This window comes from Ambystoma mexicanum, chromosome 10, assembly GCF_040938575.1.
Source record: "Ambystoma mexicanum isolate Mex_15411 chromosome 10, UKY_AmexF1_1, whole genome shotgun sequence".
Classification (NCBI taxonomy): Eukaryota; Metazoa; Chordata; class Amphibia; order Caudata; family Ambystomatidae; genus Ambystoma; species Ambystoma mexicanum.
Window position 1 is genome coordinate 1,097,708,734 of NC_090932.1, and position 12,777 is coordinate 1,097,721,510.

Consider the following 12,777-nt stretch of genomic DNA (forward strand, 5'->3'; position numbering starts at 1 on the left):
GGCCTCTTGTGTCTCTTCTGGCATTGCGGTTTCGCTGATATCTGGGTTGAATGGTCAAAGCAATCCATTGCTGTATGCCCATGCCCAATTCTTGTTTCTGTACCCTAACTGCCCTTTCCTATACTCCAGTTTCAGCTGCTGACCATTTCTTTAAGTCTTCCCACCATGTGGCCACGCTAGGTCCCTTTGCATCCTTCCACATCATGGCTATACTACGCTTAGCTAATATATACATTAAGTCTTTAAGTTTATTGAGGGGCGTGGCTAAGGAGCCATGTGAGAGGACGGGATTCTCCGTGGGCTCCCGCAGATCCGGTAAACATCCGAAAAAAAGACAGTGCAAACTGCAGCATTTTAACCTGGAAAAAGAGGAAGCTGCGTGTGAAGCCTCGGAGAACAAGGAGGCGTATTGTGCGAGTGATCCTGGCAGCGAGAGAGGAACGGTGTCCAAAGGAAGGTCGCGACACGAAGGCGACCGAACAAAGGAAGATGGCCGACGGCAGACAGTGAAAGGACAAAGAGACCTGCTGCGGGCGACAGAGAAGCGGAGGCAACCCTGGTCAAGGAGACGCCGCCCTGGAAGTCATAGGACCCCCTGAAGCGTAAGAAATACGGGCGGTGCAGGTATGAGGAGCAGCACACCAGAAGTGTACTGATCATAAGAGCCGGCTGAGGCTAGTAAACGGCCGCCTCTCCGAGGCGTGAGGAAGGGCGTGGGACGGACGCCGCGGGACACATTGTAGCCCTGCTCCGACGCCAAAACAGGCCATCACGCTGTGCAGTGCGATCATGCATGGGGCTGGACACAAAGTATCCGCCACAGTAACGAGCGAAAGAGCGGCCGCGGAGGAGGGCCCGGTAACAAAAGACAGTGCACACGGCAGCATTAGGCTGTGTGGTGCTACATAGTGCACAGGACTGGCCTCAAACAGGCACTAAAGACAGCTCTCCCCAGAGAAGGCAGATACAAGGAGAGGACAATTGGGGAAGATCACACGGGAGATACAGATAACGAAGGAGCGCACCTGAGGGGTACAGCCACGGACAATTAGATAAGGCATAGGGGCAGCTAGCCACCAAGGGTGCCACCCATAATAACTCTACAGTTCCAGCCCTGGATACATACCTCTCAACCATTTGTGTTTTTGGCGAGCGAGAGGCCCATTGAAATGAACGGGTGTGCTGGAGGCTTGGCGGGGGAGTCTGCTGTTTGGAGCTTTTGAGGGTCTGTGGCACCCCATGCTGTGGTAGGGCATTGGACATTGGAGCGGGGCGTGTGCCCTTCTTCCTCTGGTTGCGGAGTTGAAGCAGTGGGTGGACCCACAACAAGTGACTGCTGCGTTATGTCTAACAAGCCGATACGACAAAAAGTGAAGCAACCTACGCTGGACGAATTTGCCAGGACGCCGACAGGCCCGGAAAGTGCTAGAAGTAAAGATAAACCCCCCGCAGGTGGCATGGCCGCCGCGGGCCCAAATCAAGAGGTTCTGGCTGCAATTGCGGACTTAAAAGCAGATTTAAAAGCGGCCTGGGAGGCCAAGCTCGAAATAGTGGTGGCAGAATTGAAGGCTGTGTTGGACCTTAAAGTTGGTGAAGTGCAGGAGGAGATGAACCTACTCCGACAGGATGTGAGGTCCCTGGCGGAGCGCACAGAGAGCTTGGAGAAAGAAGGGAGCTCGAACACAGCGGATTGTGCTGCACAAAAATCAGAACTGCATGCCCTTGTGCAAAGAGTGGGCAACCTGGAGAGCAGAGCAGAGGAAGCGGAGGGACGCGCCCGAAGGAACAACATCCGTCTTGTGGGCATACCGGAGGGAACAGAGGGCCACAACCCCACGGAGTTCATCGAAAACATGTTGTTGCAGGAGATCACAGGAGGAGCTCTGTCTCAGGGATTTGCTGTGGAACGAGCGCATAGGGCCCTGACGAGGAGGCCGGCGCCAGGCAATCCGCCCAGGCCAGTGATCGCCAAGATCCTTAATTATCGGAACCGGGAGAGGATTTTGGAACACTTTCGTAAAGGGGGAACAATCAAGCGAGGAGAGGCAAGCATAACAGCTTACCCGGACTACACCCTGATGGTGCAACGGAGCTGAATGAACTTTGGGGCTGTAAAGAGGAGACTGAGGGAGGCGGGCCAGAAATACATGTTACTTTATCCGGTGAAATTGAAGGTCTTTCACAAGAACAGAACTATTTTTTTTTGACACGCCGGAGGATGCCATGGGATGGCTTGATACGCAAGGCTGCCCCCAGGAGCCGGACGTCCAGGCGAAAGAAGGAGATGGTAGAGATAAGTAAAGAGTGCTGGGAGAACTTTGAGATTGTGCGGTGTAAGACTATGGGACTGGATTATAGTTATTGGAATTGCCTGTTTGTAGACGGGCCTGGAGTAGCATAGATAATGCACTGTTTGCACTGTGGCTATTGCTTTGTAGGGAGCCCTCCAGGGCTAGTCCTCATACCCCCAGTTAATATTAATAGTTAAGTGGCTATTAGGGCGACTTCACCCTACTGAGCTCTGTGTGTATCAGACGGGGCTAGATGTGGGGGTGCCTGAGATCCAGGGATGGAGCTGGGCAAAAGTTGAGGAGGGAGTTGTTGGGGAAGGGATGGGTGGGGGCAGGGGAGGGGGAAGGGGAGTTTGTGGTGTATGCAGTTTTTGGGAGTTTGAGTTTTTACGCGAGCCTTCAGGGAATAGCCCTAGTATTGTATTTGTGTTGCGCAGGCGGACGGGGCGGGCCAAGAGGGAGGGAGTTGGATGCTGATGAGCCATGGGAGATCTTAAAATAGTGACATGGAACGTCAGGGGACTTAATAGCTATTTAAAAAGAAACAAAGTCATGATGTATTTGAAAAGACAAAAGATAGATATTGCATTGTTACAAGAGACGCACTTGACGCGGGAAAAACTGGAGCTGGTGAAGAGGAAGTGGAGGGGTACAGTAGTGGGGTCTTCGTATTCGGCCTACGCTAGGGGTGTGCTGGTCTGGGTGGCGCCGCATGTCCCGTTCCAGCTGCTACAGGAAACGGTGGAAACTGAGGGGCGTTTGGCCATGGTGAGAGGAGTGGTGGAGAATAAAGAGGTGTGCATTGTGAACACGTACGCCCCTAATCAAAACACGGCGGAGTACTTCCGGACTATGTGCACCAGCCTGAGCTTGTGCGTGGGTAGTGCGGTGATCTGGGGAGGGGATTTTAACTGTGTGCTGAACCCCGCAGTGGACAGGTCGGATGACAAGATGGCCAGGCCTGCCCCAGCAGCTAGAGCATTGCAATCGTTGTTAGACGACTTTGGACTGGTGGATGTGTGGAGAACTAAACACCCTCAGGTTAGGCAGTATTCACATTACACGGCTCCGCAACAGTTACACACTAGACTTGATTATGTCTTTGCCACGTCCGATGTAATGATAGAGATCGCTCATATAGAATACAAGGCGAGGGTCCTGTCGGACCACTCGCCTCTGGTCGTGGGGTGGCAATACTGCACCCCTAGGGCACGGATACCGACGTGGCGCCTCCGGGCTGAGGCGCTCAAAGATCCGGCTTTTCGGGAGGATATGAGAGATGAAATCATTAGTTATTTCGAGGTGAATACAGGCAGTGTGGACTCGGCAGGGACACTGTGGGCGGCCTTCAAAGTGGTGATACGGGGGGTGGCCATCTCTAAATCCAAGGGCTTGCAGGATGGGGTCCTGGCTGATTTACAGAGAGCGGAAGGCGAATTAGAGAGGGAACTAAAAGGTGAACGCATAGACACCGAGCTGGTGCTTAAGCTACAGCAACGGTGCACGGAACTCTGGGAAAGGCTCTGCAATCTCAACTACAAAAAGTACGTTGAGAGACAACATGCAGGCGGAGATAAAACGGGCCGTCTTTTGGCGTGGCTATATAAAAGTGAAACCCCGAGGCCCCCGATTAAGACAATAACCAGAGAAGATGGAGAGGTGGCAGACACCCAAGAGGGAGTTAACAGAGAATTTGCAGATTACTATAGAGAATTATATGGAGACAGAGGGGGAGGCAGCAGGGAGGAAATGCTGGAAACTCTGCAAGACATTAGATTGCCTAAGATTAGCACAGAAGAAAGAGAGGAACTAGATGCTCCGATTACGTTGGAGGAACTGGAGGAGGTTGTTAGGCAGCTACCTACTAGTAAGACCCCGGAAGCAGATGGCGTACCTAGTGAATTTTATAAAGCATATGGGGCGGAAGTTCTCCCCCCGATGTTGGAAATGCTCAACGAGGCGTTTGAGGTGGGACAGTTGCCAGAGTCGCTCAGAGAGGCGGTCATAATACCACTCCCCAAACCTAATAAACCGGGACATAGCTGTGGATCATACAGGCCGTTGTCAATGTTGAACCAGGACAGCAAGATATTAACGGCTGTCCTGGCGAATAGATTGCGGAAAGTAATAGGCAAACTGATACACCCAGACCAAACGGGCTACATTCCGGACAGGAATATTACTCACAACCATAGGCGACTCCATCGGGTGATCGAATGGGGCTGTGACGATGAAGGAGAGATGGCAATCGTGTCCTTGGACGCAGTAAAAGCTTTCGACTCGGTCAGGTGGGCGTGGCTGCTCGCGGCCTTGGGGGAGTATGGAATGGGACCTGGATACATTAGATGGGCGGAGATGCTGTATAGTGCGCCATTAGCCAGGGTGCGAACAGGGAAAGTGATATCTGAGAGATGGCAATTTAGCAGGGGCACTAGACAGGGGTGCCCCTGGTCCCTGATGCTCTACGTTCTAGCTCTGGAGCCTTTGGCACTATACCTTAGGCAGCAATACGATGAGATAGGTATCATGGTTGGGGGGAAAGGCACCTGATATCTCTGTATGCGGATGACTTGTTATTATATTTGAGATACCCGGAAGAAAACCTTCAGTATATTCTGGAGGTGATGGAAGAGTATGCGAGGTTGTCCGGTATAGCGGTGAATCCCCAAAAATCTAGCATTTTCCCGCTGGGCAGTTACAAAGGAATCCCTGTGGAAAGGTTACCAGTGTTGCAGGTGCCATGGACTGTGGTATCTTTCCGCTACCTTGGGATAGAGGTGTGCCATACGGCGGAGGAGGAACACAGGCGTAATACTGAGATGGCCGTTGAGAAAATCCGTAAGTGTATGAGGTTTTGGGAGACGTTGCCCTTGGCGATGATGGGACGGGGTGCGATGCTTAAGATGGTGGTTCTGCCTAGGCTCTTGCATTTCTTTAGCAATATCCCGTATATGATTCCTAAGAGGTTTTTTCCCCAATTGAATGGGGTATGTAGAGACTTTCTGTGGCATGGTACCAGGAACAGAGTAGCGCTCTGGAAGTTGCAGAACTTTCACGTAAAAGGGGGGGTCAAGCTACCTAATTTTGAGGCCTACTATATTGCAAGTCAATTACAGTTTGTGGCCAAATGGCACTCTGACGAACCGGCCAGCGAATTTAGATTGTTTGGGCATCACTGTGCCCCGTACTACCTGAAAGAAATTATCTGGTTGCCTGAGGCAGAGACTAAGGAATACCCAATGATGATGAGGCTGGGGTGGAAAATGTGGCGACGAGCATGTATAATGATGGGGGATCCGCTGCCGTGTTCCCCGCAGGTACCTCTAGTTGCTTTGGCGGGTGGAGATGAGCAACTGAGGGAGATTATTAGAACCTATTGGGAGTCTGTGGGACTGGTAACGTTCAGTGATATATGGCAGGAGGGGTCCATCAGAGAGTTCGAAGGACTTGGAGAGGAGGTGGGATTACATTGGGGCCAATATGTTACATATCACAGGCTGGTGCGGAAGATTCGGATAACGTGGCCTGAGACGGTGCTGGCAGAGGAGCCAGACGCCATTGTGGGGATGATATATGACACAACTGAGGGAGGGCATGAGATCTCCAGATTGTATGAAATGGTAATGACTAAGGTTGGGAAAGAATTGACACATTTGAGATTGGATTGGGAAACAGAAGTGGGAGCCCAAATGGATGATGGGATGTGGGAGCGGGCCCTGGGATACCATAAGAAAGTATCTAGGAATGCCAGACTGCAGCAAATACAGTTGTATGTAACGCATAGAGCGTATATGACCCCGCTGAGGATATCTAAATTCCAGAATGCCGGGAGACAGGCGTGCCCTAAGTGCGATGAGGAGAATGTGGATATGACACATATGTTTTGGGCGTGCCCAGTGATTGAGGGTTTCTGGAGAGAAGTGTCCCAAAAGCTAGCAGAGAAAGGGGTCACGCTTGCCGTTGACACGGCTTGGGCCTGTCTGTTGGGAGGGTTTCCTAGGCCACGAAAGCTGAAGCATGTCGGGAAATTGAAAGACCTAGCGTACGTGCTTGCAAAGCGAAGGATAGCTATGGGCTGGAAGAAGTGTCATAGGCCACGAGTGGAGGTGTGGTGGAAAGACTTACAGAAGTGGGCGGAGGCTGAGACGGTGGTGTGGCAGGAAGCAAGTTGCATGGCTTGGGAGGAAGAAGCGGGTACCCTGATGGCATGGAAAACATTGATATCAGGCTTATTTGGGACAGTGTCAGACCCAGAGGAATCTGATGAAAATGACGTCCAGCTATGTGCGGCAGATACTGGATGTGAAGGACAAACAGGCTCGCGAAGGGGGGTGGGAACAGGGGGGCAGTGAACAAAGACCAATTGATGCTAATGTAATGATGGTGGATTGCACTGCGTGTTTTGTTTGAATTGTTGGTTGTATTGAAAAACTAATAAAAATTTTTTAAAAAAAAAGTCTTTAAGTTTATTCAATGGTTTATTTTTCGAACTCCGTCTATATCTGACCAGCATGCATGCAACTGGGGATTCTATGTCTAAATCTACGCCACCATGGGACACTTTAAGTGTGAGCCCCTCCGAAAACACCTGTACCACAGGGCATCCCCAAAACATATGTGTCAGCCCTGCTTCCTCTTCTCTACATCTTGGACATTCTTGCCTGCCTGCCCCCTTGAATCTGGAAATTGCCGCTGGCGTGTGGTATGCCCTGTGTGTGATGTAGCGTTGTATCAGTTGAAGTCTGGCGTTTCTGAAAAACGTTTTATGATATGTTACTATGGCACTCCATTCATTATCTTCGAATCTCCTGCCCAGTTCAATTTCCCATTTCCCTTTGCACTGCAATTCCGCCCTCGAGTCTCGCTCGATTAATACTTCATAAATCCTTGAGATAGCATGTCCACCTTCTGATACGCTGAGCAGATTCACTATTTCTTCGTTTCCTATGACCGCATCTTGAATGCATGGCCACCTCCCTTCAACACCCTTAGCACCGCTATATGCAGTAGGAATGGCCCTGTGTGTATTCCTGTTATCTCTTGTAGATCTGAGAATGACAAAAAACCTTTCTCATTACGTAGGTCCCCTATCATGGTGATGCTGCATGGTTCCCATTTGGTCTGCACTCTAGCAACGCTTCCTGGCATGTCTGCCATTATCGTCGCTATGGGGGTCTGTGGCGAGATTGTATCAACCAGTCCCATCATTTACAATGTTCTTTTCCAAACATGGATTCCCAGTTTCACTAGATATAGGTGGCTCTTTCGTTCTCCCCCAGGGGTCGAGAGCAGATCCCTGAGGTATGCGTTTTTTATATCTGGCTGGAGGAGAGACGTCTCCATCGTAGCCTCATCTGCCATCCATTGTACTACATGTCGCAACTGGTATGGAATTCGGTACTTTCCATCCCTCTTGTCCATAGGGCCTCTGTAGTACGTTTAGTGCCAGTCTATGCCTCCCACCCTGCCATAGGAACCGTCTGCAGAGCTTAACTAGGTCTTGGATAAATTGTCTCGGGATATTATATGGGACATTGCTGAAACAGTGCATAGGTGTCGGCAGTTCCACCATTTTCAATAGTGCTGCCCTCCCCACCATGGACAAAGGTAGTCTGCCCAAGAACTCCATAGATTCCTCCAGCCCTTCTCTAGCTCGCACGTGTTAAAGGCATGTTCAAATTTGGGGTCATGTATATATTTACCCCCAAATATCTGAAGGATTCAGTGTTCCACGGCAGGGGAAGGACTAGCAAGTCCCTCTTCTCCACTGTCGTGGTCTTAGCCAGAGGTAAAAGGCACGACTTCTTTTTGTTTATCTGGATTCCAGTCAATGTACCGAACCCTTCGAGTGCCTCCAGCACGTAAGGCAAATTGACCTCCGGGTTACTCAGATACAATAACATGTCATCTGCATAAATGGACACTATGTGTTTCACCCCGTCTATTTCGATTCCAATGTCCCCGTATTCCTGACGCAGGTATGCATCTATGGGTTCTGCAGCAATAATATATAGCATGGGAGACAGGGGGCAGCCCTGCCTCGTGCCCCTGTGTAGTAGCCACGTATCCGAGCATGTGTACCCGTCCTGACCATGGCCATTGGCTCTGAATATATTAGCCGCACCCACTTCATGTAATTTGGCCCAATACCCATTTTAGCCATGGTGGCATATAGCCAGTTCCAATGGACGGAGTCAAATGCCTTAGTCACATGTAGAAATGCAACCGCACAATACGCACTGCTATCTTTCGTGCTATAGATGACGTGATGCAGTCTGTGCAGGTTTTCTGTGATGTTTTGGGCCGGTACATACCCCGTTTGGTCGTGATGGATCAGCAGGGGGATTACCTCTGAATATGTTAGCCAGGATCGCGGGCTAGGCTCTTACTGTCTTGGTTTAACATGTACAGAGGCCTGTACAATCCGCAGTATGTACTCTCTTTGTTCGGTTTCAATAGTGGGACTAGCACGGCCTCCCTCATGGTGTCTGGGAGAATCCCCACTTTGTATGCCTCATTAAACACCACGGCGAGGAGAGGCACTACAGTGTCAGCATAGGCTTTGTAAAACTCCACCGTTAGTTCATCTGGGCGGGGGGCCTTCCCGGAAGGCAATGTTCTGATAGTGGCCAAAACCTCCTCAGGGGTAATGGGCTCCTCTAATGCCTCTGTCTGTTGTGCCTCCAGTCGTGGGAGCTCTATTGAGTCCAGGATGTCCGATATTCCACATTCGTCCACCGGCAGAGGGTCAGCGTATAATGTTTCGTAATACTTGGAGAAAACCCCATTTATTCCCACCTGCGTATTTACTTCTCCCTGGTCAGGGTCATGAACGGAGCATACTGGGGACCTGTTATACTCCCGTTTTTACAGCCAGGCAAGCAGTCTGCCGCGTATGTCCCCCTGCACCTGGTTCCTTTCTAAGTACATTGCATAGTTAAACTTTCCCATCCTATCCAATTGTACTAGCCATGCCTGCTTCAATTCAATCTCCACTTTCAAATGTTCGGCGTCTACTTTTGCCTTCTTCTCCAATACCCGTAATTTCTCTTCTATGCCAGTAAGGGTGTTCACAATGGACTTCTGGACTCTGCCGGAGGCCGCCATCATTTCACCCCGGATGACCACCTTGTATGCCTCCCAAACCGTGCCAACCCTCTGTACGCTCCCCTTGTTTATCGCTATAAATTCTACAATGCTTTTTCTTATGTGTTTGTGAAATGCCACATCTAATAATGCTTCGCTCCGCAATCTCCAGGTGGGTATAAGTGGTCTCGGGGAAAAACACTTTACATATCACCGTGAGTGGGGAATGGTCCAATAGGACCCTAGTCAAATAGCATGCCTCAGAGAATGCCGGTACATGTTCCACCCCCACAAACAGGTAATCTAATTGAGTATGAGCCCTGTGTGGAGCAGAGTAATGGGAGTATTCTCTGCTGTCCCCATGCTGTTCTCTCCACAAGTCCTTAAGCTATAACTGCTGAAATAATAAGGCTAACACTTTAGCTGGGGGACAGCCTTTTATGTTTGGAGTCGGATTTGTCCTTAGTGGGATCTAAGGTGCAGTTAACGTCCCCGCCTCATATCATTAACCCATCTCTATAAGGGCCTACTCTTGCATATAGCGACCGGATAAAAACATGGCATCGTGATTCACTGCGTATGTGTTCAGGATGCATATTTCTAGGTTCTCCAGCATGCCGTATATCAGGGCCATCCTACCCTCATTGGGCCTCATTACGACTCTGGCAGTAGCCATGCCTGTGATACAGGCACGGCTGCCGCCAGAGTCATCATTTTTCCGGCGCCCTGAAATGAGCAATAACCAGGGTATTACAACCCCGGCGGATCTGGTAATTGCCCATGCCAGGGTGCCGAAAATATTCTTCCCCATTCCCATTTGAGCCGCATATGGAAATGGGGAAGGTGGATGCACTGGCACCATTCGTATATGCATCCGACGTGCTCTGCTCACGGGTGCCTTTGCAGCTGCCAGGTGAAACCTGGCAGCTGCAAAGGCAACTGCGAGCAGAACTCGCAGTTTGCCGGTCCAGGCACTACGGTACCGGCATGATTATCGGTACCATAGTTCCCGGACCGGCAAACTTGTAATGAGGCCCATTATCTGTTTAAGTGGTGAGGACTTTGAATGAGATGGTCGGGTCTATACAAATCAGTAGATCTCACAAGTATCCCACCCCATGCTTTTGCCAGGTTCTTTTGTTTCTGCGTGTCTAGGTGTGTCTCTTGCAATAATACAATCCTGACTCTATTCCTCTTAATGTACATATGAATTCTCCGGTGTTTAACGTAGCTATTTAACCCTCTGACATTCCATGTCATGATTTTAACCGTTTCAGCCATCATGTCTCGAGACCCAGGGTATCATGAGGCAATGAATTTAGAATAATCTGCAGTGATCATTTTGCAATGTGTATTCCAGAGTATACTGGGTTTCCCTCCCTCACCCCTCCCGCTACTCCCATCAACAAACAACCCCTCCCTCTCCCTAACTGAAAAACAAACTCACACTTAACTTGTCCAGCAGTGTTACGTATGCTAGGACTATCCCATTTCCGCTCCATTCCACCTAGTCACTAGACCAGTCTCCTGGTGCCCTATGGGTGGGCTATATATGGTGGCCCAAAAACTACTTCTCAAGGGGGGTAGGGGGTCTGCACTAGCTTGCCCTCTACCAGGTGTCTGTGGTACCCCATATTGCTCCTGCTATGTGTCTATCGCATCTTGTTGCTACCATGATATTGATTAACTATTCCGTATGCGTGGCTCAGGCCCATAGCTACTCAGAATTTGCATCGGTTTAGTGTCAATTCTGCTATTACTGCCCGAGGAGTGTGCTCACTGTTGTCAAACTTGCTGACTCTGCTCCGTTGCTTCCGGTATCTGCACACTGTCCATCCATTCCTGCGTTTCCGACAGGGCGACTCAAAGAAGAGGGCCGTGCCATTGTAGATCACTTTTAATTTTGCTGGGTATATCAACATGTACTTTAGCCCAGCCTTCCTCAGTCTAGCTTTCATGGTGATGAATTCTGCTCTCCTCTTTTGGACCTGGAAGGTGTAGTCTGGGTACACTGCAATCTTAGCGGATTCCCTTTGTATTGTTCCCCCTGAGCGGGAGAAGGCCGGGATTCTTTCCCCTGTCCCTGTACTTAGCACCTAGGCTATCATTGGTCTGGGTGGAGCTCATGGCGATGGTCTTCTAACGAGAGAGCGATGTGCTCATTCTATTGTGAATCCTTGTGCAAGTGTCTCCGCTCTGACTTTCTGTATCAATAGGTTTTCCACATAGGTGGCGGGGTCCAAACCTCCGATTCCCCTCCAGCAGGCCCAGAGTTCTTATGTTGTTGCTGTGTGCTCGCCCCTCCGCTTCCTCCACTCTGTCTTACAACAGTTTCACTTTCTGAATAAGGACGTCTATATCTTTTGTCACTTGCACTCTGAGTTTTGTGCTTTCTGCAACTTGTTCTTTCAGCTTGCTTGTGTGTTCCGATATGGATCGGACATCTTGGTGTAGCAGTGCTACATCGATGGCTATGGCATCTACCTTGCTCTACAGCGTTGATTGGAGCGCTGCGATGGCCTCAAGGATCTGTTGGTTTCCCAGGGCGATCATGTTCCCAGGGGGCGGTGGTTGTCCTTCCGCTACGTCCTCACTACCTTTCTCCTGTCGGGATGCTTGGCTTGTAGTGAAAGATTCCAATGTGGTTTGTTTATTCTTGGCCTTTCCGCCCTTGGTCATCATCCTGGTTCGCCAGGCCTATGCGACACCTGGTTCACACTTGTACCAAGGGGAGGTTATCTGAGCATAGGGTCTTCGGTATATGATCTCCTAGTACAATGCAGGGCAGAAACTGGTAGCCCCACATGGCCCCCGCCTCCAGGGAGTTAGAGCAGTATTATATCCCAGTTAGCGAGGCTCTTACACAGTTCATATGTGCGCAGCGGTATGCAACGCCGGTGTCACAATGTGCAAAAGTTCCTGCCCCCTGAGACTCCTCACCTGGTTCTTCAGCAGGGTTTGAAGACTTCGGTCTCCTTCTTCTCTCCGTTTGTAGACTTTCTCTTTCTTCACTTGACTGAATAGTCCTTCTTCCCTTCCTTCGTTCGAAGAGATAGGGGCGGTCTCCCCCCGAGGCCACCTTGCCCGCCTATAGATCTGGCAGTCAGGTGGACCCAGGGGAGTCCGCTCCTCAAACAGGGAAAAAGCCTGATAAGGCAGAAAAAACCCTGTGTTTCAATTGGGGCTCTTGATATGTCCGATGTGAAGACTGGAGAGGCTGGCGTAGTCCGGTATCAGTTGTAAATGCAAGCTCAAGGTTTGATCCTTATAGATGAGGGTTTGGCCACTCTCGGGAAGCGAAGAGAAAATCCAACCGGAGGCTAAGGAGTAGTTAGACGCAAAAGAATCCTGGACCAAGGTAAGAGAGGAAATAGAACGAGAGGCTACGAGCGTGAGAGAG